This window comes from Hylobates moloch, unplaced genomic scaffold (assembly GCF_009828535.3).
Source record: "Hylobates moloch isolate HMO894 unplaced genomic scaffold, HMol_V3 SCAFFOLD_13, whole genome shotgun sequence".
In the NCBI taxonomy this organism is placed as follows: domain Eukaryota; kingdom Metazoa; phylum Chordata; class Mammalia; order Primates; family Hylobatidae; genus Hylobates; species Hylobates moloch.
Genome location: NW_026652288.1, coordinates 34,232,425 through 34,237,519, shown reverse-complemented (window position 1 = coordinate 34,237,519; position 5,095 = coordinate 34,232,425).

Here is a 5,095-nt window from a genome sequence, read left to right as displayed (position 1 = left end):
TGCGTGGGCACCTCCCCCTCCTCCCGTACGTACCTCCTCCGCCCCACACTTCCCTTCCCGGGGCGCGGCCAGCTGGTGGTGAAGGGTCTGGCTCGGCCCTGACTCATGGAGCTGTGATCACAGCTCTGTCCCCAGACTGCCTGGGTGCAAATCCCAGTTCTCTCTCTTCCTAATGTGGGACCCCGGGCAATCGCTCTGCACTGCTGTAAAATGAGGATAAAAACTTTGACGGTAAATATGAATGTGGCTGATTATTAGCTAACAGGATTTTTGTTAGTTTTGTCAGGAGGGATACTGGTATTTTGGAAAATGTCCTTATCTAGAGATGCATCCTGAAATATGCATCTCTTAAACACTTAAAACACTTAACCCTTGCTTTGCTTCCTGCTGTGTCCCCAGCTCCTGGACCAGTGCCCAGCACGAAGTAGGTCCTTGGTAAATGTTAAAGGAATGTGTTGAGCCCTCCATTTCGGCCAGCAGCTATTCCAGGCATTGCATCTACATTAAAACACTTAATGGTAAAACCCCGTCTCTACTAAAAATACAAAAATTAGCCGGGCTTGGTGGCGTGTGCTGTAATCCTAGTTACTTAGGAGGCTGAGGCAGGAGAATCGCTTGAACCCGGGAGGTGGAGGCTGGGTTGCAGTGAGCCGAGATCATGCCACTGCACTCCAGCCTGGCAACAGAACAAGACTCCGTCTCACACACACACACACACAAAAAGACACTTCAGCCAAAAAAGTAGATATCACTGTTACGACAATGGCTTTATGCTTAGGTGGGATTCTGTTTTTTGTTTTTGTTTTTGTTTTTTTGCAGATGCTCACTAGAGTATTTGGTGGTGAATGTTATTGATGTCTGCATTTTTTGTTGTTGTTGTTGTTTTGGGGATTTTTGTTTTTTCTTTTTCTTTTGTTTTCATTTTGATGTCTGTATTTATTTTATAATATTTTAGAAGAGGTCAGATGAGGTGGCTCATGCCTGTAACATCAATGCTTTGGGAAGCCAAGGCAGGAGGATCACTTGGGGACAGGAGTTCAAGATCAGCTTGGGAAACATAAAGAGACCTCGTCTTTCCAAAAGAAATTAAAAATAAAATAAAATTAGCTGGGTGCAGTAGCCCGTACCTGTAGTCCTAGGTAGTTGGGAGGCTAAGGTGGGAGGACCGCTTGAGCCTGGGAACTGGAAGCTGCAGTGAGCTATGATTGCACCACTGCACTCCAACCTGGGCAACAGAGCGAGACCCCATCTCAAAATATTTAATAAATAAATAAATAAATACTTGAGTAGAAAATAAAGGCAAAATAGCCAAATGGTTGTATCAATTATATAAAGGTAATCGGTATATAGGGGCATATTATGCCATTCTGTCTCCTTTTCTGTGGGTTTGAAAAGACTTATAATAAGTTTTTTCTTTCTTTTTATTATTTATTTATTTATTTATTGAGACGAAGTCTCACTCTGTCACCCAGGCTGGAGTGCAGTGGTGCTATCTCGGCTCACTGCAATCCCTGCCTCCTGGGTTCATGCAATTCTCCTGCCTCAGCCTCCTGAGTAGCTGGGATTACAGGGGCACGCCAGCACGCCCGGCTAATTTTTGTATTTTTAGTAGAGATGGGGTTTCACCATGTTGGTCAGGGTGGTCTCGAACTCCTGACCTCAGGTGATCCACCTGCCTTGGCCTTCCAAAGTGCTGGGATTACAGGCATGAACCACTGCACCTGGCCAAGTTTTTTTTTTTTTTAAGTAAAATAAAATACTAAAGATAAAATTGTCTCCCCGTCTTAGGATGCATCGAACTAAACAGAGCAATTTAATGTAGGTGCAATGCCTAGAATAGCTGCTGGCCGAAATGGAGGGCTCAACACATTCCTTTAACATTTACCAAGGAGCTACTTTGTGCTGGGCACTGGTCCAGGAGCTGGGGGCACAGCAGGAAGCAAAGCAAATTTCCCACGTTTTGTGGTGTTGACAGTGGGGAGCAGATATGTGTTATCTAATCTTTCACTGTCTGAGAGCGATAAGCAAACTGGAGAACAAAGCATGCTGAAGGAAGTACCTGGGTGCACGTGAGGTGTGAGCTGTTTTAGGTGGGTGATCCAGGAGGGGTTCCCTGAGCTAGTGGCATTCAAGCAGATGCTGAATGCAGTGAGGGAAGAAGTAGGGCAGATGTGCAGGGAACCTTTCCAAGTAGCAGGAACGGCCAGTGCAAAGGCCTTGAGGTGGAAGCCTGATGAGATTCTAGGAACAGAAGAGATGTCAGTGTGGCTGGAACAGAGGAGGAGAGGAAGAGAGTCGTAGGGGATGAGTAAGTGGTAGCTACTTCTACTGCTGTAATAATGATTATACTATGTGGTTTGTTGTTGTTGTTGTTTTTGAGACAGAGTCTCATGTTGTCTCCCAGGCTGGAGTGCAATGGCATGATCTTGGCTCACTGCAACTTCCACCTCCTGGGTTCAAGCGATTCTCATGCCTCAGCTTCCTGAGTAGTTGGGATTACAGGCATGCCTGGCTAATTTTTTTTTTTTTTTTTTTTTTTGAGACGGAGTTTCTTTCTTGTTACCCAGGCTGGAGTGCAATGGCGCGGTGTCGCCTCACTGAAACCTCTGCCTCCCGGGTTCAAGAGGTTCTCCTGCCTCAGCCTCCTGGGCAGCTGAGATTATAGGCATTCTCCACCATGCCTGGTGAATTTTTTGCATTTTTAGTAGAGACGGGGTTTCACCATGCTGGCCAGACTGGTCTTGAACTCCTGACTTCAGGTGATCCACCCACCTCGGCCTCCCAAAATGCTGGGATTACAGGCTTGAACCACCGCGCCCGGCCCTAATTTTTGTACTCTTAGTAGAGATGGAGTTTCGCCATGTTGGCTAGGCTGGTCTTGAACTCCTAACTTCAGATGATCTACCTGCCTCAGCCTCCCAAAGTGCTGGGATTACAGGCGTGAGCCACCGCACCCGGCCCTAATTTTTGTATTGTTAGTAGAGATGAGGTTTCACCATGTCTGCCAGGCTGGTCTCTAACTCCTGACTTCAGGTGATCCACCCACCTTGGCCTCCCAAATTCCTGAAATTACAAGCATGAGCTACCGCTTCCAGCCTGTACTATGTGATTCTTACTAATTCATTGAAGCTGTAAGCTAATGATTTTAAGATAAGGTTAGAAAACAAAAAACAAAAAACTCCCAGTGGTGAGCACGGTGGTTCACGCCTGTAATCTCAGCACTTTGGGAGGCGAAGGCTGGAGGATTGCTTGAGCTCAGGGGTTTGAGACCACCCTGGGCAACATAGTAAGACCTCGTATCTATAAAAAAAATAAATAAAATTACAGCCTGGACAACATAGTGAGAACTTGTCTCTGCAAAAAAATACAAAAATTAGACAGACGGCCGGGCGCGGTGGCTCACGCTTGTAATCCCAGCACTTTGGGAGGCCGAGGCGGGCGGATCACGAGGTCAGGAGATCGAGACCACAGTGAAACCCCGTCTCTACTAAAAATACAAAAAAATTAGCCGGGCGTGGTGGCGGGCGCCTGTAGTCCCAGCTACTCGGAGAGGCTGAGGCAGGAGAATGGCATGAACCCGGGAGGCGGAGCTTGCAGTGAGCCGAGATTGCGCCACTGCACTCCAGCCTGGGTGACAGAGCGAGACTCCGTTTCAAAAAAAAAAAAAAATTAGACAGACATGGTGGTGCACACTTGTGGTCTCAGCTACTCAGGAGGTTGAGGTGGGAGGATCACTTGAGCCCCAGGAGTTTGAGGCTACAGTGAGCCAAAATCAAGCTACTGAACTCGAGCCTCGGCAACAAAAGCGAGACAAAAAAAAAAAAAAAAAAGAACTCCCAAAGAATTTCCTAAGAGATAGTATAGCCCAGTGGTTAAGAGTGTGGGAAATGGTCTCAGATTGTGAGAATTTAAATTCCATCTACATATTGGCTGTGTCACCTCTAGCAGGTTACTTAATCTCTCTCTGTGCCCAAGCCCCTTATCTGGAAAGTAGAGATAGCAAGGATCACCCTCCCAGGGCTGGTGTACTGCGGAGGTAAAAGAATCCACCTAAAATGACTGAGCGTGGTGGCTCACATCTGTAATACCAGTGCTTTGGGAGACCAAGGCAGGTGGATCACTTGAGGTCAGGAGTTCAAGACCAGCCTGGCCACCATGGCAAAACCCTGTCTCTACTAGAAAATACAAAAAAATTAGCTGGGTGTGGTGGCATGCACCTGTAGTCCCAGCTACTCAGGAGGCTGAGGCACGAGAATTGCTTGAACCTGGGAGGCAGAGATTGCAGTGAGCCGAGATCGCACCACTCCACTCCAGCCTGTGCGACAGAGCTAGACTCCATCTAAAACAAACAAACAAACAAAAAGAAGAACACACCTAAGATGCTTGCCACAGTGCCTGGTACATAGTATGTGCTCAATAAAAGCGATAGCTGCCAGTATTATCGTTGTTGCAACTCTGGACTTTCACTTCTTCCTGGAGTAGGAAGGGAGATGGAGGCCTGTCATTGAGTCTGACATCAACAGTTATCATGCGTCAGCTGCTGAAGTGGGCACTTCCCTGGCTGGGTCACCCTGGGCCAACGATGTTCTTCTTTCTGAGCCTCAGTTTTCTCAGCTGGAGAAGGGGATCCCTCTTGGGCTGGCGTGAAAACTAAACTAGATCGGAATGTACATGAGGTGGGGAAATAGAAAGTTGGGGTGTTGGTCCAAGCAGGCTTGAGACCCAGCTCAGCCACTTGCTTCTGGGTGACCCTGGGCAGATAGCTTCACTCCATTGATCCCCGGCTTTCCCACCTATGAAATGGGTCTGGGGTGGGTGGGGGGCATCTCTCAGTGAAGAGAAAACTCAGGTTTGAAGGTCAGGCGGAGCTGTGTGCTGTGCTGCTACCACTTCCTGGTAGGATGACCTCACTTCTCTGAGCCACAATTTCCCAATTTCCCCCTTTTTTTTTTTTTTTTGAGACAGGGGCATGATCATAGCTCACTGCTGCCTTGAACTCCTGGGCTCAAGCAAACCTCCCACTTCAGCCTCCTGAGTAGTTGGGACCTAGGGGTGTGCACCACCATGCCTGGCTATTTTCTCATATTTCGTGTTT